Here is a 25,492-nt window from a genome sequence, read left to right on the forward strand (position 1 = left end):
ACCAAAGCCCAGAGTGGACAGAAGGAAGGAAATAATCAGGATCAGAGCAGAAGTAAATGACATAGAGACTAAAAGAACAATTCAAAGGGTCAATAAATCCAGCAGTTCATTCTTTGAAAAGATCAACAAAATCAACAAGCCTTTAACCAGACTCATCAGAAAAAAAAAAAAGAGAGAGAGGACCCAAATAAATAAAATCAGAAATGAAAGAGGAAAATTACAACCGATATCACAGAAATACAAAGGATTGTAAGAAATTACTATAAACAACTATGTGCCAAGAAAGTTGACAACCTGGGTGAAATGGACAATTTCTAGAAACATACAACCTTCAGAAACTGAGTAAAAAAGAAGCAGAAAGCCTGAATAGACCTATAACAACTAGCAAAATTGAAGCAGTAATCAAAAAACTCCCAGCATGCAAAAGCCCTAGACTGGGTGGCTTCACAGCTGATTTTTACCAAAGATTCAAAGAAGAACTAACTCCTCTCCTTATCAAACTATTCCAAAAAATTCAAGAAGAGGGAAGACTCCCAAACTTTTTATGAGGCCAGTATTATCCTAATTCTAAAACCAGGTAAAGACACAACAAAGAAAAAAAAAATTACAGGCCAATAACTCTGTTGGACATAGATGCTAAAATCCATCATAAAATATTTGCAATCCAGATTAAGCAACATATTAAAAATATACCATGACCAAGTGGGATTTATCCCAGGGATGCCAAAATCATACAATATTCACAAGTCAATAAATGTAATCCACCACATAAGCAAAATGAAGGACAAAAACCTACATATTCATATCAATAGATGCTGATAAAGCATTTGATAAACTCCAGAACCCATTTTTTATGAAAACACTCAGCAAAGCAGGAATAGAGGGAGCAGGCCTTAATATAATAAAGGCCATATATGCGAAACCTGCTGCAACTTCATGCTCAGTGGGCAAAAACTAGAAGATTTTCCCTTAAGGTAAGGACCAAGATAAGGGTGTTCGCTCTCACCACTCGTATTCAACATAGTACTGGAAGTTCTAGCCACAGTGATCAGACAAGAAAAAAACGTGCATCCAAATGGAAAAGGAGGAAGTAAAACTGTCATTATTTGCAGATGATATTATTGTGTACATAGAAAATGCTAAGGATCCACCAAAAAACAACTCGACCTAATAAGTGAATTTAGCAAAGTAATGGGATACAAAGTCAATATTCAGAAATCAATGGCATTTTTGTACACCAACAACGAACTATCAGAAAGAAAAACTAGGGGGGAAATTTCATATATTATAGCAACAAGAAAAATAAAGTACCTAGAAATAAATTTAACCACAAAGGTAAAAGAGCTGTACTCAGAAAACTATAGAATACAGAAGAAAGAGATTAAGGACGTTACAAGTAATTGGAAACATATACTGTGCGTATGGACTGAAATAATTAAAATAATTAAAATGTTCATACAACTCAAAGCAATCTATAGATTCAATGCAATTCCTATTAAAATACCAATGACATACTTCACTGATCCAGAAAAAATACCCCCAAAATGTATATGGAACTGAAATGACCGCAAATATAGCCTCAGCAATATTGAGAGAAAAGAATAAAGTTGGAGGGATCATGATACCTGATATCAAACTATACTACAAGGCCACTGTAATCAAAACAGTCTTGTACTGGCCTAAGAACAGATCATAGATCAATGGAACAGAACAGAGAGCCCAGAAATAAACCCATGTCTCTATGGTCAATTAATATTTGACAGAGGAGGCAAGAGCATACAATGGAATAAAAATAGTCTCTTCAATAAATGGTGTTGACAGAAGCGGACTGGTTCATGCAAAAAAAAAAAAAAAAGAAAGAAAGAAACTAGACCACCAAATTACACCACACAAAAGAATGCACTCAAAATGGATGAGAAACTTAAATATAAGTGGTGATACCATAAAAGTCTTAGTGGAAAAAATAGGCAGTAAAATTTCAGATAGCCCATGTAACAATATTTTTGCCAATATATCTCCTAGGGCAAGGGAAATAAAGGAAAAAATAAACAAATGAGACTATATCAAATTAAAAATCTTCTGCATGGCTAAAAAAACCATTATCAAAATGAAAAGGTAACCCACTGTATGGGAGAATGTATTTGCCAATGATGTACTGGACAAGAGCTGAATCTCCAAAATAAATAAAGAACTCATATGACTTAACACCAGGAAGATAGACAACCCAATTAAAAAATGGGCAGAGGTCCTGAGTAGACCCTTCTCCAAGGAGGGCATACCGATAGCCCATAGACATATGAAAAATGCTCAACGTCACTAGCCATCAGAGAGATGCAAATTAAAACCACAGTGAGATATCACCTCACACCTGTCAGAATGTCTGTCATTAATAAATGAACAAACAACAAGGGCTGCCGAGGACGTGGAGAAAGGGGAACCCGAGTGCACCGCTGGTGGGAAGGCAGACTGGGGCAGCCGCTGTGGAAAACCGTATGGAGATACCTCAAAAAACTGAAAATGGAACTGCCTTTGGATCCAGTGATCCCACTGCTGGGAATATACCCTAAGAATCCCAAAACATCAATTCAAAAGAACCTATGCACCCCTCTGTTCATAGCAGCCCTGTTTACAACAGCCAAGTATTGGAAACAGCCCAAGTGCCCATCAGTAAATGGGTGGATCAAAAAAACTGGTACATTTGCACAATGGAATTCCACGCAGCAGAAAGTAAGAAGGAACTCCTGCATTTTGCAACGGTATAGATGGAAGTAGAAACCTTTATGCTGAGTGAAATAAGCCAGTTGGTGAAAGAAAATACCATATGATCTTACTTATAAGATCTATTGATCAAAATAAACTAACAAGCAAAATAGAACCAGAACATGGAAAACATGAAACAGACTTACAGTGGCCAGAGGGGATAGCTGTGGAGAGAAAGGGAAGGACTAATCCAAGAACATGTATGAATGACCCATGAACATGTACAATGATGGGGAGCAGGGGGTGGGCTGGGCAGAGGAAGGCAAAGTGGGGAAAATTGGGAATTAAAAAATAAAAATAACGTGCTGTCAAAAAAAGAATTGAAGCAGACTAGGAAAACTAGGGGGAAACTTTAACACTGAATATTGATAGCAATTTACTATGTTATAGTAGGGAATTTTAAATTAGTCTGAGGAGGTGATCCTCAATATACCTTTCCAAAAATAATAATAACAAAATATATCTAAATATAAGTTGTGAAAACAGTAGAATAGGTAGAATACACAATGCCATCCAACCAATTTTCACATCAGCCAACTTTGCAGCCACGTGGGACAGAATAGCAGAAAGTTTGGTTTGCCTTCACATGACTTCCAAAAGCAAATTCATTTGAAGGTGTGAAAAATGCCACTTCTCGGCACACTTGTATTTTGCGTGTGGATTGCTGCATGGATCCCATTCACAAGTCTTTTGAACACTAAGTACTCCCTTGGAGTGTAAGAACTGAGATAAACTTCATTAGCAAGTTGTCCAGAGTACGGAAACACTGTTCCTATCAGTTTCCTGGATTTTTCTGTCCCCTGCCAGCAGCAGGAATAGCTAAGCAACTTGAAAATGTTTCACATGGTAAAGATTTTTTAAATAATAACAATGGTACCCCCCGTGACAGTGTGAGATTGTCTGATCAGGGCACCTTTGTTGGTATGCGTCTTCTTTCTTGCTCAGGGAGAATATCAGTTTCGGCTGCAGGAGCCCAATGGCATTTGATAATGGTGCACTTCAGAATCACACTGAGAACTTTTGCAAAGTGCATGTATCCAAGCTGCACGCTTAGAGCATGTGGTTTAATTGGTTTAGAGTAGGGTTGGTAATTTTTTTAAAAATTAAACTTATTACCACATACTAAGGTGGACCACTGTTTACAAATTGCAGTCCTAGAGGCCTCTTTGGGCAATGATGGTTTGCCTGCTTCTGTTTTAAGGTCCTAATACCTATGAGTCATTTTGTCTCCAGTGCTGAAATGACAGCTTGATATTTGAGATGGCTGTCTAATGTTTTCGTATTGATATTATGTGTCTTTTCATTTGCAGTAGCTGACTAATAGTGCCCTAGGAAAACAGACCTCAATAATTTTGAAGCTTCGATAGTTTTTGGTTGAGCTTTTGCGAAACTTCTAAACATTTGCTTCCTGGAATTCTAAGGGTGAACTTGGCAGTTTGTTCTAGGGACAAGCTTTTTCTTTGTCCTTGTAGAGATCACTTCAATGAGATATCTTAGACTTGCTATATTAGTCAACAAGAGATTAGTATCTATTAATTATCCCTGAGATAACTTTATACATTGATCAAGTGGTTCAGCAACACAGAATCTGGCCTGGGAGCACTTCCCTTTGAAAATGCAAAAGATAGCTCTTTGTGGGATATTTCACAGAAATGATTTTGAGGTGGTTGTTTCTGTTGTTATCGATTGTACTTATTTCAGAGAAATTGACAGTTTTACTCATGGTTCCAAAAGACAAGGTTTGGGCAAGGCTTGATATGAGGGACATGGGCAGAAGGGCAGAGGAGAAAAGAGGAACGAATACCTGGTGGAAGATGGAATTACAAGGGTCTTGTTTTTAAGTGCAGACCAGTTATGGAAGCCTCTACATGACTTGTTCACAGGTTGATTTCCTTACTCAACTTGTGGGTTTGTCCAAGGTGTTACAGTACTGACTCAAACCTTGGATGTGGAATACAAGCTCTACTGTCCACAGGTTCTGTTGAAATTTCATTGTAACCAAAAATGTGCATACCTTCACCATGTAACAGTGGCATTTATTCATTACTCATTTTGAATAGTTTTATTTGCTGAGGAAGTAAAAGAGTGTTTCATTTCAAGTCCTGAAATCATGATCTAGTCACTGAGAAGGGTTTTGACCAAAGGCTTGCAACTACATGTGAGTGCTCAATCTTTAAGTACTTTCTTAGATTATTAACAAGAGGAAGCCTACTGCAAGACAGTATTTAAAGCCTTTCTTCATTTACACCTCAAAACCCATGGTATGCCTTATACCAAAACTTTCTAAAAATTTATTTCCATACTTCTAATGTTTATAACCTTTCTGTAAGTTCCCTTTTTCCTCTGCAATCTTCATAATGAGTCTATCTGGCAAACCCACATCTCTACCTGACGGTAGTTGTGAGCGGAAATTTTCAGAAAGAATAAAGCAAGGATCCTTTTTGCTACGTTACAAGAAAAGGCAAGTTACACTTACACATTAATATTTGTTTCCCATTAAAAAATTAACGCCTGATTAAAGAGGGTGAGCGAAACAATTTGCACAATAATGGAACTTCAAGAACATACTGGATTCTTGTAGTACAAAAGGTAAAACCCTTCTTGCCCCGATCTTTCCTGTGCTCTCTCTCTTCCCAGGACCATACTTAAATCAAAGCCTGGGTTTCTTTTCATTTGCTGGCCAATTCTGTAAGTACTACCTAGTTTTTTATTTGGTGACTCTACATAATCCCAATTTTATTGCCTTAGTTCAAATCCTCATAAGCTGAGAAGTATGATGAGTAGCAGTTCGAATCATTGGTACTGGCCTCAGGTATGCTTAGATGTGAATCCTGAATTTACAAACTACTATCCACATAAACTTGGACAAGTTACTTTACCATCCTAACCCTCCACTGGTAAATAAAAATCATGATGATCTATTAGTTACAGAGATGTTATAACCATTAAATGAGATGATGCGTAACAAAATTTAGCATACGGTGTGCATATTATAAACATTCAGTACTTAATAGTTACTAATCCCACAACTAATAAAATAATAATAATAATAAATCAATGTCACCTGGACTATAGTAATGATTTCCCTATTTTTATTTTTTAATATTTTTGTCTTTAGGTTTGCCTGAATGTATTTTTCATTAGTACTAAAATGTCACTGATTCTCAAGATTTTCCATACACACAAATATATAAATATTCTTTAGCATACAAACACATACTTATACACATCAACACAGAATTATAAGAATAAAAAATTAAAAAACATATTGACAGTCATTACTGGGCTGTTCAAATACAGAATGGGCTTGGGGTTTTCAAATGATATCATTGCCTTCATATCCTCATTTATGTTTCTCGACTTCACCTTCTCGCCCATCTCCTTCCTCAGCCATTCCTGCCCCGTCATCTCTCAGAGTCACTCCCTTCCTCCGCCCCTGGGTGAAAGCATCCTTGTGCTGAGTTCACATCAGGTTTCCTACAGTCTTGGTTACAGTCATCCCTGTGCCAGTCACAGTGACCAGAGGAATGGCTTAGCATGACTGGCAGACAGACAACACCCCGCCCCCTTGTAACTCGCAAGGTGGAGTAGTGTGATGAGGAGCTTGTAGAACTGTAACAAGGAGAAAAGCACAGATCTCTCGAGGGAAGGCATTTGCTTCTATCAAAAATGGGAAAAAATATCTAGCGAATTTCAGTTCAGCATACAGCAGATGCTGTGGTCCATGTCTTACATACATCCATTTGTAATTTCCAATATAGCAGCTGAAATATCAGCTCTTTATTACTCAAAAGGCAATTGGATCTGAATGGTATAAGAAGGAAGACAGTGAGTCACCTCTAATATACTAAAAAGAAAAAAAATAAGGTGATTTAACACCACTCACTAAAATAAAATAAAACTAAATTAAATTAAATTAAATTAAAAGGTGTTAGGAGACACCAATGTAACAGATTCATGACTGAAAGCATCAGAGTTGGAAGATAAAGGCCAAAGCCTTCCAGGCTATGCTGCAGACTTCTGTTTTATCAGCTGGCCCTGGGATCTTCCATCCTGCTTGTAACCTGTCCCCCACCCAACACCTTACTTATGACATCACGCTCTAGGCCTATACAATGGTCCATCATGACTCTCTGATTTACACATGCAATTTAGGTTAACTAACATTGTTTCTTTGCTACCTGACATAGCACCTGGTCCTCGGTAAGTTTTCCATTATTATTAGTTAAATTATTTTTAATAACTAGAAAAGAATCACAATTCCGTACATGCAAGTTGTTAACAGATTAAGTGAACGTGGGGCTGCTATGGATATAGGAAGCAAAGGCGAGACCCAAGCAGAATGAATAAAGTAAGGTGGAAATCCTGCAGAAGAGTCAGGTTGCAAATTTATTATGCTACTTTCATATCTGTGCTAGCAGAATGGATGGGATATGAAGTTTAAACTTGGCCTTCGGCCAAATTCCCCTGGGATTTAGGGATTGCTGACAATTACTGATATTTATTGCCTTTTTTTAGACCAAGCCACCAAGGCCGGACACAGAGAGAAGACCTGTGGATTCAGGAGTGCTTTAGCACAGCTCTCTTTACTAGTTGTAGTTTTGTGTATTGGGTACCATCGATCACATGCACATAACCATATATAGGAATGCAAATATTATTTCAGTCGAATTCCAACATTTTTACATTGTAATTCACAAAGAGCAAAGTGACGCTATTCTTGATTTAATACATATTTGAGACAATAGATTGAAATTTTTAGCACTCCCTACAATGGTGTGATACATGTTCAGTATTCCTGTTTCAGTCCAGAAGGGTAAAGTTTGCTGTTGATAAAAGGTCCGTTACTTGCTCTTAAAGCCAAGAGCTGTGCATCCTCACGACTTTTAGCTTTTTCACTAAAATAGATTAATTATCCTAAAATTTCTATTGAAACCCAACTTAATACTTGGATAATCTTCAAGGTTCTTAATTGAAAAATCTGTGTAGTAGAAGCAGTAGCTCTCTCTGTGGTGCCTAATACTGTGGCATAATCTTGTCCACTCTTCCGTGGATGTCAGGATTCAAAATAGCTTTCCAATTTCAAGGACACAAAAAGACCATGTCATAGGGTGTTATTTTGAAACTGACTACTGAGTTGGGACTCGTAAGTTTTTATTTCAAATTCTGTTCTGCCCTTATCAAACTGCATGAAATGACAAATAATGTAGCTGCTCTGCAGGGTTAATTTCTCATTTGTAGCATGTAGCAAATAACCCAATAAATATTATGTATTGTGTATTTTATGTTTTATGTATTAAATTTATACTGCAGTACTGTGAATAAAGTGTTTAATAGACCCACAAAAGTATATCCTACGCCATCCTCCACTCCATCTCCCAAGACACAATCATTTTCAGTTCTTCTAGCTGATTATTTTGATGTTTACTGCCATTCCTCTAAATAAATTATTCTGGGTATTAGTTTTTCAGAATCATTGTCCTATTATCTTCCCTTTATGTCCGATGAGTATTTTGCTTTATTCCTCCTCCTGGTTCCTGCCCCAGCACATCATCCCCCTTTTCCCAAAATATTTCCATCATAATTGTGGTGAGCTCAATTCCTTGTCCTTTCCGGCATGACATCTTGTCTAATAACTACTTTGATCTTTTTGTTGCCGTCATTGCTATCATCGCTGTGAGACTAGCAAGTTAGTTTTCTAGAGCTGCTGTAACCACGTCCCATGGACGGGACAGCTTCAAGGACAGAAATTTATTTTCTCACAGTTCTGAAGGCTGGATGTGTGAGGTCAAGGTGACAGCAGGGTAGGTTCTTCTGAGGCCTCTTCTTCACATGCGCATTGCTGTCTTCCCGTGGTCTTCTCTTTGTACACATCCGTGTCCAAAGTTCCTGTTATATAAATAAGGTCACCCATCATACTAGATTAGGACCCACCCTAATACCCTTATTTTAAATTAATTTCCTCTCTCTCCAATGACCCGATCTCCAAATATAGTAATATTCTTAGTTACTGGGCATCGGGACTTTAACAAAGAAATTTGGAGTTGACAAAATTCATTTCATAACACTAACTTCATTTTGTAATCCGTGGACAATTCCAAACTTGCCACAAATTATGGAAGTCTCTTCTCTAGACACCCTGGCTGCGCTGGGGGCCTTAGCTGTTTTATTGTATTCCTCAGTCAGATTACCCATGTGGTTTACACCAGCCTTGGAAACTGCTCCCCAGCTTCCCGTGGCCTGGGATCTCAGCTTTGCCTGCTTGGCCATCACAGCCCTGACCTGGGTAATAGACCAATCAGGCAGCCGCTGGCATGTTCTAATGTTGCAAATTAGGTGTGTTCTGCTCTTTCTGGCTGGCCAAAAAGAACTGGGAAGAAGCCCCTGCTTTTCCTAAACCACACTGAGCTGTGTGGGGGCCGGGTGGGGAAACTGTGAGTAAAACGTGCAACACAATGTCCTACGGTTGTGAATGCCTGCGATTTCTTGTTTAGGGACTGGCTTGGTTGCTCACTACCTTCAGCTGATTGCTGGCGCTCCTGTGAAGTTATTTTAGCTCGTCTCTAGTGACTTATTTAATGTTTCCATGGGGGAAGGAGGCCTGGAACTTTCTAGTCCACCATTTTGCCCATGTCCCCATTCTTTAATTTTTGCCCTTTTTAAAACCCCCACTTCTAAAGGATACCACATTTTGAATAATAAATATGGCGGGTTTTCATCTTTTTCTATGTGATTTAGCATCAAACACTTTTAGATCTTCCGAGCCATTTGTCACTAAGCCACCTTTTTTCTAGTCTTTTATTGCTGTTCTGACAATACTTGTTCTACTCATTGTTTAGTGTTTTTTGTATTTAATTAGATTCTCATTGTGTTTCTATGACATTTCAAGTGGGAAGATGTAGAAACGCTTGTGTCTAATAGGACTATTTTCTGCCTGAATGTCTAATAAGCACATAATTTTAAAAAGTGCAAAATTGTTATTGAGAAATGGTGTAGGTTCTTATTTAAAAATGAGGAGCACATTGTATAATCTAAATTGTAGGGTTTTATTCCATATGTATATCGTACCGACGTTTGATTCGGTCGGTAAATTCAGACAGAGACACCCCATCACGGAGGCACTGAGTTTTCAATATGTGAGTCAGGGAGCAGGCGCGGTGGGACCCAGAGGGTGGGTGCTGGCGGGTGAGGATGGGAGATCGAACGTGGCGGAGGGAGAGAGAAGGCACATACGAAAGTGGATGAAAGCATGAGGAAAAAGGGCGAACGAAGGCGTGCTAACCAGCGCAGACAGGAGCAGAGACTTGGGTGATGAGCCCTAATTACGCAAGTCTCTTTGTCTTTCTAACGCAGAAGTCTATGAAAGCGGAAACTCCATTAGAAGTGGCAGCCCGTCGAGTATAATTGAAATTGCAAAAATAACGTTTTCTAGGAAATGCATCATCCATCGAGTCCTTTCCACAGTTGAGATGACAACTGACTCAAAAGACATTTCTAAATGTCTTTTAAAATATAAAACATTGGGGTTTTTTTAAGCTAAATTTCTAGGTGATAAAGATAGCCGTGTACAAACTGGAGGGAGGGACACAATGCTTACATTAAAGCATTTATAAAAACGAGACCCGTCTATATTCTCTAATCGTAGAGGTAATTCAAAACGGAAGACTACTTTTAAAGAAATCCATAAAAACTAGCTATTGCACGTTTCTCGAATAATAGCTATTTTTATTTATTAGCACAATAGCAATTATCCAGCGAGGTTAAATTCTGTTAACTCTATTGCACATTATAAAACTCTGAAAGTGATAGTAATTAGTATGCAGAGTGTTAAAGTAAGTTAACTCGCGTTGGTATTACAGTAGTAAGTTGATTGGATGGCATGCTACCTATTACCTTAATTATACTGCTTATTGATGTCATGCCAGAATTTCTGCTCTTTTATCAATCGGAACACCTACACCACAATTATTCTATACAATACCTAAAACTGGTAATTTTCCTCATTGGTGCAATGCCTCCTGACAGTGTGATAACATGCTTCTCTGCGTTCTGGCAATCTGCCCAAGTGCAATGCTATTTGCAAAAGGAAAAAATCCTGTATCTCCATGGATCTATGTATACGTTTTGCTCAAAAGCAGAAAATAATTTACATATTCTTATGCCAAGTTGATACACTTGCAGGTTGTTTTGAGGTTTGAGCCTGGAAAGAAAATGCTGTTCAATGTAGAAAGAAAAATATTTCAAAACATCATTTTTTGTTGGTGTTGTTTTTTAAGTAGTTCTTAAAGTGGCCTTGTTTTTTCTTACAAGTTATGCCCACAGGAGTTTTGACAGAAACTTTTATCTGACACATGAGCAGTTAATACCAACCCCATCATGAACGTGTATGTTTAGGGTTTCTGTCTTTAGTTGTGTGAAGTTTTATTTTATTTTATATATATTTTAAATTCTTTAATTAAATTTATTGCGGTGACATTGATTCATAGGGTCATATGAATATTAATTAATGTGGAAAAGTTTTCTCCTGTAAGTCCTTATAATATTTTTTTTAAAATTTTAAGTAAAATATAGACTGTTAGATTCAGACCCCCCCCCCCTTTTTTTTATTCCTCCATCAAAGGAAATTAGGGAAGTTTGTTTTCCAAAATGGATTTCTGCACACAAACCACAATGGGCAGAGGCAGTAGTGACAATTATTTTCCGAATACTTGCTGGAAAGAGACAGAGAGGCTTAGGAGAGTAGGAGGGAGGAGCAAGGGGAAGAGGAAGAGAAGACAATTTAAACAATTCATGGACATGAACTTGAAAACTTTTCTCAAAATCTGAATTGCATGATTGCTGACACTGCACAGGGAACTGGATTTGGCAAAGTATGTATATATATTTTTAAAAGTAACTTCTTAAATTTTATTTTTATTACTTTTCATTATGCAAACTTTTCAACATGCATAAAATCAGAGAAAATAACATAATCGACTGCGTAAACATATCACCTGAATTTAATTGCTGTTAACATTTTACCATATTTGCTTCAATGCTTTCTGTCCTGATGTAATCTAAAGCAAATCCTAAACCATCATGACGTATTGCCCTTAAAAAGTTCAGTATGCCACTTGAAAATATGAGAAAATTGTGGACATGCCAGTGACTTTTGTTTCTATGTTCAGATTATGTTTTTGGAGTGTTTTTTAAACCTCTTCTTCACAGCATGTGACCTTGTGACTGTTTTTTCCTACTTAAAACTCTTCATCTTTCCTTCCCAGTCCATCTCCCTCCCTGCTCCTGACTACATATTTCAGTCTCAGTAATGTGTTCTTTCTCCCCTACCCATACCTGTGGACACATTTCTTTAAATTATATGCCAGACCTAGATTTCATACTCCACCATCTCTCCACTTTATAGCAAGGATTTGCAACACTTGGGAGAAGAGGGTAATTTGCACTTTGTAAAAATAGGACAAAAATATTATGGACTCCTCCCTCCTAAAAGCCATACATGTAAACAATGCTTCCACATAAACCCTTATGCTGCACATTTGCTTCATGCATATATACTGCTTTAAATATATGTGAATTTCTCCATAATGCTAACCTTTCATCGGTAATGCTCTTCTAAGCTCCATATACCAAAAATTCAGCTGCCTTCTGGTCTTCTGAACTTGAACGTTCCATAGCAATGTCAAAGTAAGCCTTTGCACATCCGTATTCTTCATTCTGTTCACCAAACTTGCTCAGCGCTGGTTCCCATCTAACGAGAGGCACCGTAACCAGGATGACCGTCCAGGAGAGAAGTAAGGATTCAGGCGGAGCTCTTCACTAATCCACATCCTCAGTTAACCAATATGGCACCGTATCTGCCTCGTAAGTGCCCTTCAGGTCTCTGTCCCTCCCTCTGTAACACTGCAGTTGCCTCTATTTAAGACCTCATGTCTTACCTACATATTTTCACAACTTCGTCCTTGATGCCCTGGCTGTCGGTGTGCCCATCCATTTTCCTTCTTCTTGCCGATCGTGTTCAGAATCTAAAATACCCATCTCCACCCCAGGTGTCAGCCCTCATTGGTTCTCCAGAGACTTCCGGATGAAGTCCATGTAGATTGTCCATCTCCTGCCTTATTTCTCACCACCACCCCCAAATAACTTTGACTACCTTCAGACCTTTAGGACTTTCAGGTCTTTGATCTTGTTCCTTCCTCTGTTTGAAATGCTTCTCCTGTCCCTTCTTGATAGAAGTGTTTACTTAATAAGCACCCCGTTCTCTTGACACCTGCTTTTGGAAACTCTATTCCCTCAACCTGCGTTCTGTGCCTTCTCTTTGAGCTCCCTTAGAACTTGGGGCACCCCTCTACCATCCCACACATCACACTGTTTTCCCATAACTGATTTATCTTTATTGTCTTTCTATAACCGATGGCAAGTCCCTTGAGGGCAGAGACATGATTTATTCATATTTGTTTACCAATATATGGTAGAGTCAGGGAACATTGTTAGCATTCAATAAGTGAATAAACATGAATTAATATAATTATAATACATGCTATGGGAATTCAAGCTAATTGTAACTTAGGTATTTATTAAATCAATGTAGATAGGTCATAATAAGAGAAAAAGCATTTTCAGTCTGAAAATTAATAACTTCAGAAATGTTTGCTTGATATACATAAGGTTTTTATTAGTCATTATTTTCAATTATAAATATAAGACTAACTCATTATTTAAAAATCAGAAAACAGAAAAAAAACTACAAATTATGAAACAGTACCATTAACCAGAGATGATAATTATTGAAATACATAGACACATATAACATGTAAACTAAATTTTACATTGAAAATTCCTCACACTTTCCAGTATCATTAAATGTTCTTCAAATTTTTAATATTTAATAGCACAATATTCATGTAAAAGGGCATGCCATAATTTAGTTTCTTAAATGTTTCTTAAACATGACTTATAGAACATAAGTATTGAATAAGATTGTATGGTGCATAATAAATATAATCATAAAATTACATATTTTTATCATTTTTCTCTCATTGAGAAACTATTTTTTTCCCACTGAAACTAGAAATGTTCAGAAAAATAATATGTGCTCTTCCTGAAGTAAATAGATCTCATAAAAATCAACATTTTTTAATGGGAAGAAGAAAAAGGTATGCAAGGAGACAGAATATAGCACTGGCGCTCTAAAAAAATTACCCACATCAACCCATAGCAAGTTAAATTGTGCCTCCCCCAAAGGCCTGTCCACCTGGAATCTCAGCATGTGACCTTATTTGGAAGAAGGATATTTGCATATGTAATTAAGGTAAGATCTGAATATAGGATTGACCTGGATTTAAGGTGTATTCTAAATCCAATGACTGGTGTCCTTAAGAGAGAAAACCAGAAGGAGATTTGAAACTCAGAGATGCAGAAGTGATGTAATAATGGGCGGAGACTGGATTATGCCCTTACAAGCGAGAGGACACCTGGAGCCAGGAGGAGCAACAGGGGGCAAGGAAGGATTCTCCCGTGGAGCCTTCAGCTGGAGTGCGGCCCTGCCAGTACCCTGAGTTCTGGCTTCTGGCCCTCAGAACTGCGAGAGAATACATTTCTGTTGTTTTTAAGCCACCCCGTTTGTGGTAAGTTGTTGAAGCAGCCCCAGGAAAATAATATACAATGGAAAACCCTGACAAGATTGCTGCAACACAAAAGTACTGTCAGGGTAGACAATACACCTGCCTCATAAAAAGACGGCAGCATAGGAAACAGGAAAAGAACAGAAATTTGCAGCATTGCTTCAAAGAGTATTTTAAACATCTGGTTAGAAGTTAAGGATAATTTACTAAAACTAAAACTGATGTGCATTTAAGGAATAATTTGAATTATTTGTTTTGCAATTATATTGTGATATATTTTTTCCTCATAACATAAGGAAGTAGTAATAAGTCTTTACAGAGTTGCCAGGAGAGGCGAGGCCTCTCCCTATGTACATTTTTTTCCAGACAGAACTAATGCAAACCAAAATCAGATGTGATTATTCAAATTGTAAACACCGGCGAGGGATAGATGCCAGTCTGGAGAAGAAGCTATTGAGGAAAATTGCTTGCACTACCGAAGAGGGAGAAAGCTGTTTAGAATATGTTGTGTGCCAGAGATGAGACTTAAAAATGAAATATACCTTTAAGCATAACTTAAATAGTTTGTGCTCTTGCTGAAGGACTCTGGAGGAATATTACTATAACAAATTGCTATATTTAATTCTTGGATAGCCGCCAGGTATAGGTCAGACATGACTGTTTTTTTTTTCCCTATTAAAATAACCACTAGCGAGAGGAAAACAGAACTTCATGCCTAGAGAGGCACATGTCCACATATCACACTGCATGGAACCTGATGGTCATTATTTCATGGTGACCAGACAAGGCAACCTGCTGCGTAAAGCATTCAGGGTCTTGTGACCAATGAGTGATAATAATGGGGTACTTAAAATTACTGATACTCTTATAGCATATTTCCCCATGAACTATTTGCTGCTGTTTGGGCTAGAATATTCCTGAGCATTCAGGAGAGTTCCGCAGCTCAGGGTAGCACTGGCAGTCTCACCAGACACAGCGAGCCACTGCCGGGGCAAGCAGAGGAATCCAATCCCAGGCAGGTGATCCTGACTCGTAGCAACCCTCCTCAGAGGACATGTGGCAAGTCTCTCTCATGAGGGTAAATGTAATAGGCATCAGGGGCTAGTCATTGATTGAAAATGGAAATCAGAGTGATTCAACAGCTGCCTTTCTGTTCATAATTTTTATCGCATTCAAACGGAGATGATTTTGATTTTTTTTTTATTAAAAAATATAGGAAGCAATCTGCTCCTGTCACCGGCAGCACTGTTGTTAGATTAATGATTATTAACAGATAGTAGAATGGGGTTCATTAGGGTAAGGGTAGGTATTATAAATAAAAGAGTATTCAGCATTTAAATATGTCCTTGTGGCATTAATCTCTATCTTTGTCTAGAAAAGTACCATTTTAGCTGACTTCACTGATGCTGTGTTTTACACAAAACTTAGGAAGAACTTGAAATTCCCAGAGTCTTTGTCATTGCAGCAATGGGGTACCTTACTGCCTGCAGAAGTCTTGTGCAGTATTGTCACCAGGCTGAATCTGCCGGCATACAGGAAAACACATCGGACAGGCTCCCTCTCCCTGGCCATTCATAAAAGTTGCCATGCAGTACGATGGTTATGTCTGTGTATGTCTTAAATACCGACAGAGCCTTATGGTTAAATCAGAGTTTGGAAACCAGCAGCCAATGGGCTAATGGAGACTTGAAGTTGTGTTTTGTTTGATCTGCGGGGTTTTTCACCACCTTGTATAATGATCTTATAAAGTCATCTCCAAAGCCCAGATGCTAGCTTTTCATAAACAAATCAGAAGATCTGGCCACGTGAGACCATGTGCCCGTGTGAAGATTGTTGGCTGGAGCACCAGAGCGGCTTACGCTTTTAGAAAGGGTGCGCTGTATCCCACCTCACCACATGTCCCTCGCTTCTTATCACAACACGTGTGTCCCTGGCGGTCTGTCGTGGTCCTAGCACGGTCACCCTTACTGTTTCACTTGCTTATGATACCTGTGTGGTCTCTAAACAATACTGTCTAAGGGCTTTGTCTTCTTATTTGTGGGTACGTCACCCCCCACAATGCAGTGCTCTTCCGGGCCACAGAAGTGTGTTTGGTTGATTATACATAGTGAGTCCTAAAGAATGATTTTAGAGTAACTTCCACTCTCAGACAATCAGACACCATTAATTCTAACTCTTAGTATTGTCACTCTAGACTTACTAGTAACTTGTTGATCACAGCGATTCTCTTAATTAGCATCAGAAGGGTTAGGCAATTTGAAAAGGAGCATGGCTTCTAAAGTGATATTGTCAACCTGACTACAAGTGGACTAGGAAGCTTTGATCGCAGGCCTTTCCTAGGAGGAACCCGGTGCCCACCCCCTCTGCTGACTGTCCTCCACTCTTGCCAGTCCCCTTGCTTCTTCCCTGAGCATGGCCAACAAGCTCATGTCATCTTAGGATGTTTGTGCTAGCTGGGTTTGTTTTTGTTTTCTGAAAACAGGTCTTGTACTACATCTCCTCTGGATAGTTTCTCCTCATTATTTCGTCCTCAGCTCACCTGTCCATTCTAAAGCAGCACACACGTGCCACACCGTTCTCCCAGGTTTCCTCTCATTGTCTTGTTTTCTTCGAAGCATCCGTGATGTTCTGAACGTCCTTCGCGTAGCTAGTTGTTTACTTTATTATTTGCTGTTGTCTCCCAGTGGAATGAAGTCCATGAGTGTTATTTTTTGGCAGTAATTCATTAAATGTAAGGTGACTGTTTGAAAAAATGAGTGAAATGGGTGACATGCCAGGGCCCTATGGAGAAAAGGTGGGAGGGAGACCCGAGAGTAAGGCCTATATCCCAGCACCCTGCAGCTGTAGATTAATGAAATCCAGTAATCTTTGAACCAGATTGGTCATAAGACTGATGAGAGAGGGGTGATTTCTGTCCCTCACAGCACTAGTCCTTGACCTGCTTATTAATAGCCCATGACAAGACCCAGAGTGTGCACCAGAAGGTAAATTTCCTTCATTGAGAAAGTCCTTCTGCAAAAAAAAAAAAAAAAAAAAGTCAGTGGAACTCAACCGATTGTGTTCCTAGCAATGCAATTATTTCACATTCTAGTACAGTCATATCTGTTTGCCGACCAGTAATGGTTCACAGACTAATATCTACCCAAGAACAATGCTTTTATGTAGCACTGGATTAGCCATATATGTGTGTGTGTGTGTATTTTTTAATCCCAGTTTTAAAAGAACATGTGAATCCTAAAGTGGGTTTCATGAGAGAAAATATTGTTACAATTAGAAAAAGGATTTTTTTATGACAATAAGCTACTTTGTGAACCTATTATATAGTTCCTGTGGAAATAAGCCCTTCATTAGAAGAGGTGGCAAATTAACGAGGTTGGGGCAGAAAAAGGGACTTGGGGAGGAAGGCATGAAAGAGAATACACTGAGGAAATATACAAAAGCATACCAAAGTAATAAAATGTCAGAAATTAATTTAAACTAATAATTTTAATAAGCCATATAATCTGTGATCTGTGGCTTTTTAAAAATACTATGTGAATAACGAACAGTTATGAGAACTTATTTTGAAATATATTTTTCACACATATATTTTTAACAAAATAATCAGCTCAATCATTTGTTTTTTAAGGCTGTCATAAAAGATAATTTTAACTTCAATATAAAACCAAAATTTATCAGTAAAATTATAATAAAGCTGAACACATTATTCTTTGTTGGCCAACTCTGATCTCTTAAAGTCACTTGACTATATAGCAGGATAAGTGTGTAAGTGAGGATCGCAAAACTCAAAATATTTCTTTCTCATGTAGCTGGAGTCTCTTTTAATTTAAATTCTTCAGAGTAGCCTACTGAGGTGGCAGTGAGCTAAAAATGAAGTTTCTCCTCCTTTCCATTTTGTCTTTTCTCTGCTTTTCTGGATGACTGTGAGAAAGTCCTCAGAGGTCAGAGAACCGGTTGTGAGGAATGAGAGGCTTGGGAAGCTGGCTAGGTAGGGCATTTCCAAATACAAGTAATAAATGAATGCGGGTACAATCAAATAGACTTTTTAAAGTCAATTCCTTTTTGAGAAATAGATTATCTGTCTAGGTGAATTCCCCTTTTAACATTAAAAGCCAGCTTCCATATAGGTCTGATCCATTCATTCACGGGCCACTAAATGGCATTGACGAATTACACTTTCTAATCGCCAGCTTTGGCAATGATAAATCTCTTGACTTCTGGCTTGCAAAGAGATTGAATTTGGTAAAGTAGTTGCTGCCCCAACCATATTCTTAGAGATATAAGCAATTAAACTCTCTACCGTTGACCTAATAATTTTCCATTTATTTAGAATGCTGATGAAACCAAAATCCTTGTTTTGATTTCAAAGGAAGTAGATTTAATTATGGCCCCTAATTGTACCAGACCCTTTCTGGCCACCTTAATAAATGCGTCCTACTGTTTGCAGAGTATTAAAAGCATGGATTCTTCAGGACAGATCCCATCGATTTGTTGGAAAAAAATGTAATGAAAGCCTCCCTGCGCTACTTTTCTGTTAGTATTAGACAACTGTCTTCAACTCTTAGAATCAGGGAGAGAATACAAGTACAGTAAATATATACTTGTCCTTCCTTTGCCAACTTGAAGTACCTTTATTGCAGTTGCTCTGTTTCATTCCATGTCATGACCCATGAAAAGAAGAAAATCCTCACTGGCCTAAATGAGGCAGAGAAACTACCTGTTAATGCGCATGCGGAGGCAGACAAAGCAATGAAAGCCATACAATATTCTTGTGGCCGTGGTCAGCAATAATAGCCGATACAAGCCTTTTGACGGCCTTCCAACTTCCGCTGGTTCTCCGGGTCTCGTTTGTGGATTGGTTTCATAGGTGGTGGCTGAATAGGGAATATTCAGACCAAGCCCTTGTTTGGTAAATGGCTGTACCAGGGAGCCACTATCTTTTTCCTCTAGAACTAATGGACAATAGCCACAGGAATTCAAAACAACACTCAACCAACAATTGCCACGGTCAAAGTGTACATATAAATATGAATTGCTTTCCCTTTATAAAAGTAAGATACTATAGAACACCTCTGACATAAGCAAGAATTCCAGTGTGCCTTCAGGATTATATCAGAGCTCAGCTTTAGAAATTTGTATTTCAGGGGGAAGAATTAAAATAGATGTTTCTACACTACATAAGGACCTATTAGTATGTTTTCTCTTCACACATTTATAACTTTATCAGTGATGTATATGTGAATCCACACCATTTATGTCATCATTTATATTTAGATTGTAAAAGCAAAAATAACAGTTGCATTTTGTTCCTATTATATAAACACATAGTGTGTTTGTTTACATTAGAAAGGATACTGCGGCCCTGGCTGCTGTGGCTCAGTGGATTGAGCATCGGCCTGCGAGCCAAGTGTTGCTGGTTCGATTCCCAGTCAGGGCACATGACTAGGTTGCATGCCAGGTCTCCAGTTGGGGGCACGAGTGAGAGGCAACCACACAGTGATGTTTCTCTCCCTCTCTTTCTCCTTTCCCCTCTCTCTAAAAATAAATAAATAAATAAACAAACAAATAAATCATTAAAAAAAAAAAAAAAGAAAGGATACTGTTATGTAGTTCTTTGGAGAATAAGACAGGGATGTATGCTTTGCGTCATCTTAAGAAAAGGTTAGTAGCTAATGAATTGGGAAATTAAGTGGGCTCTGGGCCTGGGTGGGACCATTAGAGGTCCTGACTGCTTTCCTGTCTCACATCATTAAGAAGGACAACAGAAGTAAATGTGAGAGAAAGCATTTTGCTTTGGCAGACTGTAGGACAGCCCCTGTTTCTGGGATCACATTAATTATGCCCGCCTTTGCTTTCCTCGGCGTGTATCTCTGTGCGAGGGTGAAAGTGTGTTAGCCGTGTAGTTTTGATTAAAGCATAGCGTATAACAGCAGGGTTGCTTTTATATATGAGTGGCCTCAGCAGGTGATGAATTGTTTTTGACTTTGAACATTTGCCAATAAATAAGACAAAGGGGAGATTTATCATATATGGAAAAAATGCTGGCCACCTTCTCTATTATGTAAAATAAAATTTAATAGAACAGTTTTGTTTTTTTTTAAGTGCATGCAATTGCTTGCCTCCCCTTTATAGTCTGTAAATTCCAGAACTCTGTGGTCTGTCCAGAATGGGGAGTGGGATTCGGCGATGGACCTACTTGGCCAGCGTTGCGGGAGTGACCAGTTTGCACAACTGGTGGAGGGCTCCTGCCTTTTGTAGAGCCCAGTGGACATCTTTGTGTGCGCCTCCCTGTGACCCTTTTATTAAGCACCTAGCTGTGCTCCATAACAACATGAGTTCTAATTGCTTCACAGCAGGTTAAGTGATTTAACCTGAAGCAAAGCAATGGTTTTATTTGAAAATGCCAGCACCTTCACATGGACTCCCCTCCACCTCAAAAAAAAAAAAAAAATTACTACCTTTAAAATACAAAAACACCACCAAAGCTAGTGTACTGCCGTTTTTTTCTCTGTAGCCATAAAAAGAGGGGAACACGAATGCAGGGATTAAAAGGTGCAAACTGCTGATTATCGGATAAGTCATGGTGATGGAAAGAGCAGGATAGGGAATACATTCAATAATATTGTAATAACCACGTACAGTGTCAGGTGGGTGCTGGACTTATCATGGGGATTGCTTTGCAAGATATATACGTCTAATCATTATGTTGTACACCTACATTTAATATTGTATATCAACCAGAACCAAAAATATTTCTTTTTTTTTTTTTAAGAAAAGGAACACAAGTAGATGCAGCCAGAGACCAGAAAATATTAACATTAAGAACGGCCTTAGCAGCTACCCTGTTCAATGTTTCATTTTGAAAATGTAAAAATAACTTGTGTTTATTTATATTGATTGACAGTTGAAAGTCTTCCAGAGTTGTGAGGCAGCAAGTGAATAATTTTAAATGGGAGCAAAGCTTTGTTTAGACAAACAAAAGGCCCGTTATTTTGGATTTCTTTCTTCATATATGTACTGAAGCCCTTCTAAGTACTAGACACTGAAAGAGATCTTTGGGGCCATGAAGAAATAAGCCAGACATGGTTCTGTCTCGTGGAGCTCACAGTCTCATTAACATCACGCTAGGGACCGAATGTCTGACTGGGACAGGGGCCGATGGAAATCATATTAAATATTAACATGTCTTATTTTGGTTCAGTTTGATATTCTCCTAACCTTGAACTTCCAAAGGAATTATCATGTCTGAGTAATACTGTTATTTGGCTCTCCGTGAATTCACATAATGTTTCCATTTTTCCCCTTTTCTAGTGTTTGTTTGAATGAAGCAAGAGAAATTGGCAAAGGCCTGATCATAAGAAAGGGGATTATTTCCCTGCTCAGATTAAGGATCATGTGATGAACTAGGGCTTGTCTCTCTTCACTGTGTGTTTCTATGAAATCCTGTCCTTAGTCAGTGGTGAGAACCTGTCCTCACGTCTTATTCTTTCCCACCGTCGGCTACCCAGTGAATTTTTTGAGTTTGCTGAGTACAATTTAGGAACAATCTGATTAGCAAATGCTGATTCATTTTATGGTCAGAATGAATTTGAATCTCTGACATTCATAATAGGAATATATACATATATACTTTAATTAGAAGTATGAATATTTCTTATTTTAAAATTTCAGATATTTGTGAATACCCTCCCCCACCTACAGTCACAGAACCTGCTTCTGAGCTCCTGCTACAATCTTCCAGAAACACACACCTTGATATAGTCCACATATGAATTAATCATTGTATACAACAGCAATGTCTCTTTTCCTCTCTCCCAGGCCTAATTCCCCTCCTGGCTGATAAGAATCTCTAATGTGCTGTTGTAAATGCTCCACTTCTATTCTTAGTCTAAATAAGAAATAACATTCATGTCTATTAGCATTCACAGAAACATTTGTCAACAACAACTTGGAGAATGACATAACTTTTTAAGTGCACTCATCTGGGAGACTTTCCAAGTTGGGAGATACCCAAATTGGCAAAGATTCTTAGAAGCCCATTCATACACTCCATAGATTACAGTTTCTGGCCTTCTTTTCTATTTTTGGCTATTAGAGTTAGAAAAGCGTAGGACATGAGACAAAAAAAAAAAAAAAAAACAAAAAAAACCCCATAACACACCGAACTGTAAAATAAAATAAAAGCAGATCTCCAAAAGTTCTAATAAGACAGCTATGGTAAACTCAGAGCAAGGGAGAGATCAAAATTACTTCTTGTCAGTTCATCTCTGAGCCTGGTCCTTTTTACCCAAGAGCAAAAAAAATAAAAAATTTCATAAATCTATTTAGGGTTCACCTCAAACACTGATCCTCTTCTATCAAGGACGCTCCAGAAATTCCAACATATTATCTCTACCTATACAATATCAGAGAACACACATACAATTTGCTTTCCCATTTTTTTATATACTCACTTGAGGCTTTGGTTGTTTAATTTATTGGTTTTTAGAGAGAGAAGGGGGAGAGAAGAAAAATAGGGGGAGTGAGAGAGAAACATCTCTGAGAGAGAGAAACATGAATAGATTGTTTCCCATATATGCCCCAGCTGGGAATCAATCCTGCAACCTACATTTATGCCCTGATTGGGAATCAAACCCATATCCTTTAGTGTATGATACGATGCTCCAACCAATTGAGCGACCTGGCCAAGGCTGCTTTTCATTTTGCAAATTTGAAACCTTTCTGAGTCTTGGTGTTTTCCCTTTGTTAACATATTTTATTATTTCACGCACAGCTCACTACTGATGAACTATTTGGTAAACGATGTCATCTTGTGTTTGTAAGAAAGCCACATGCGTTTTCTATATTTTTAGTTTGCTTTTCATAAATATATACTGGAATGTAGAATATCTTTATTTAATTGGTAAGTATTGACCTTATTTGTCTCTTTGGTTCTGAGATCTATAGCGTAAACATGCATTTATTAAAAAATATTTCAAAAGTCCTTTAGATAAAGTTTTTGAAAAATATGTAAAAGAATATCACTGAGAAATAGAATTAAATGAAAAAAATTTAGTCAGTAAAATTGTTACTAATTATCAAATGAATTGAAATTGACATTTTGTCAAGCTGATCATTCAAAATGAATACGTGCAAGCAAAGGTTTACACACAATTTAATGTTCATTGCTTCAAATCTTAAATTACTCTTTTTTTTTCTTAAGGAATTATATTGTTCTAAGTCTATGCACTAGAATATATAACTTTTTCCACCCCAATACCAATTTTTAACCCAAACACCTATTCTATAATAAACAGATTATAAAATAACCTTTAAGTTAAACTCAACAATTTTGTAATTAAACACTAGTTAATATATTTTAGTATTTTTCATAAATATATGAGATCTGTCCAGAAAAAGTCCAGCCATTGTTAATATAATGCGAACGGTTTACTCAACATCAATGTAATCTGACAACCAAGAGAGTAAACTGGAATGTGCGTGTGTGAACAAGGATGACTTCACCGTACAAGTCAGTGGGGGCAGTACACGCCACTGAGCTAGCATGTGTACTCTGTGGCCATCACATTCAAAATGACTGAGCAAATAGAGCAATGAATCTGCATCAAAATTTGCATCATGCTTGTACATTCCACTGTGGAAACTATTCGGATGATTCAGAAGGCCACAGCTATAGGCAGCTGGTGATTGGCAGCTTCATCACGACAATGCACCTGCTCATTCATCACGTCTCTTGCAGAGTTTTTTTGTGGAACATAAAGTCACCCAGGTGACTCAGTCCCCCTACAGCCCAGATTTGGTACCCTGTGACTTCTGGCTTTCCCAAACCTAAAACCACCTTTGAAAGGGAAGAGATTTCAGACCATTGATGAGATTCAGGAAAATACAACAGGGTTGCTGATGGCAATCAGAACTGTGTGAGGTCCCAAGGGGCCTACTTTGAGGGGACTGAGGTATCATTGTCCTGTGTACAATGTTTCTTATGTCTTGTACCTTCTTCAGTAAATGTCTCTATTTTTCATAATGCATGGCTGGATATTTTATGGACAGACCCCATGTATATATATCATATCAATGTTGACTTCATTAGTCTCCTGTTTAAGTGTGTGGGATTTGGAATTGAATGCATCAGACCAAATTCCAGCTCTGCCACTTATAGTTGTATCATCAAGGCAAATTGCTTAAAGTTAGTTCACACATCTGTAAAGTGGGGTTTATAATAGCTTCATACAGTTGCTATTAGAATGAAATGGGCTAAAACGTGTAAAGCATTCTGAACAGAGTCCAGCTCCACTTCTTTAAAATTTGGAATAAATCCAAAATAAAAGTTTTTCTAAACATAAAATAAAATCAATTTATTATATTTGCAACACTACATAAAATACATACAGAAGAATTTATAGCTTGTGATTCCAACAGATTCCCAGCTTGTGAAATATAGCAGTGACTGATACGGTAATTTGAAAATAAATTTTCAGCACCTTGGAAAAAGAAGACATGAAAGACAACTCAATATTCTAGATTTTTTCTATATTGATCAATAGTTGTCCATAAATGTAAATGTTGGCTATAAGTTACCATTTCAAAAGTAGTGGATATTCAAATGTAGTGGGTATTATTTTGTATATTAATGTGTGTATGTGTTTTCCTTTTATGAACTACTCAAAATAAGAAAGATATATTCATCATCTGTGATATTTAAATATTGGGCATGTTCTTTCTATCAAGTAACTAGACTGATATAATTTCAAAGTTGATCATCTACCATAAAGGTCATCAATTAAAACAGTAGTTATTTCGATGATAGAAATTGTATTGACTCCAGAATGTTCTTATTTACAGCAACCATTTAACTAATTCAGTATGAATAATATGTAGCACACATTGAACCATGGTCTGGCATTATGCTGGCTGATAAGGAATAAAAAATGAGTAAAGTGTTCCTGCCTATAATAGGGGAAGGTGCATTGAACCTAGTGATTCTGTGGTTATTCAATACAATGTGGTGCCTTCAATCTGATTCTTGAAAATCACGGCCTCCCAGATTTTTATTAAGAAAACTACCTTGAAGTTAGAATTGCCATCTATAAATTAGGGTTCATAGTACTTTT

This window comes from Furipterus horrens, unplaced genomic scaffold, assembly GCF_987537825.1.
Source record: "Furipterus horrens unplaced genomic scaffold, mFurHor1.1.pri manual_scaffold_10, whole genome shotgun sequence".
Taxonomy (NCBI): Eukaryota; Metazoa; Chordata; class Mammalia; order Chiroptera; family Furipteridae; genus Furipterus; species Furipterus horrens.